Raw genomic sequence first — 699 nt, 5'->3', positions numbered from 1 at the left:
TTTCTGTCTGTAAGCATTATTTAGTGAGCACTTTCTACATGACAGGCACCTCCACAAAAGGACATAATGAAAAAGCTACTGCGCCCTGCTTATATGGTCACAGTCTGATGAATTCCTTCTTTTGGCTCTTTCTTTTCGCCCATTGTCATCCCTCCCACCAAGAGGCTCCATTACATTAAAGCAAGCCATCCACCCCTTGATTTCATTATGTGTGATTCTGTGAAGGAACACAGTTTAGGTTCAATGGCCATGACTAGAATCCTCTAACTGGGGAGCAGTGAGAGCCTAAAAGATATCCCATAAATACTTGCAGGTTGTTCAGGATAAAAAAAAAATATATCATATACTCCTTAGCTCAAGAGGAAGAGGCTATAAAGAAATGACAAATTTAAAAAAAAAAAGAAAGAAGAAGAAGAAGAAGAAGAAGAAGAAGAAGAAGAAGAAGAAAAAAGAGAGAGAGAGAGAGAGAGAGAGAGAGAGAGAGAGAGAGAGAGAGAGAGAGACTTTAAAAGAAAAGAAAAATATAACAAGAAAAAGTGGATGTGGAAGAGTAATACAGGTGAATTTTACATACTCAGACTGGGAATGATATTAAAAAACTGGAAGACCTTTCTACCTCGCTCCATCGTAGCTCAAGTTTAACTTCCACACAAGCATAAAGGAACAAATCTCATTTCATTTCCCCCATGAAAAACCTAG

The sequence above is a fragment of the Myotis davidii genome, unplaced genomic scaffold, assembly GCF_000327345.1.
Source record: "Myotis davidii unplaced genomic scaffold, ASM32734v1 scaffold46, whole genome shotgun sequence".
In the NCBI taxonomy this organism is placed as follows: domain Eukaryota; kingdom Metazoa; phylum Chordata; class Mammalia; order Chiroptera; family Vespertilionidae; genus Myotis; species Myotis davidii.
This window is presented reverse-complemented; position numbering follows the sequence as displayed.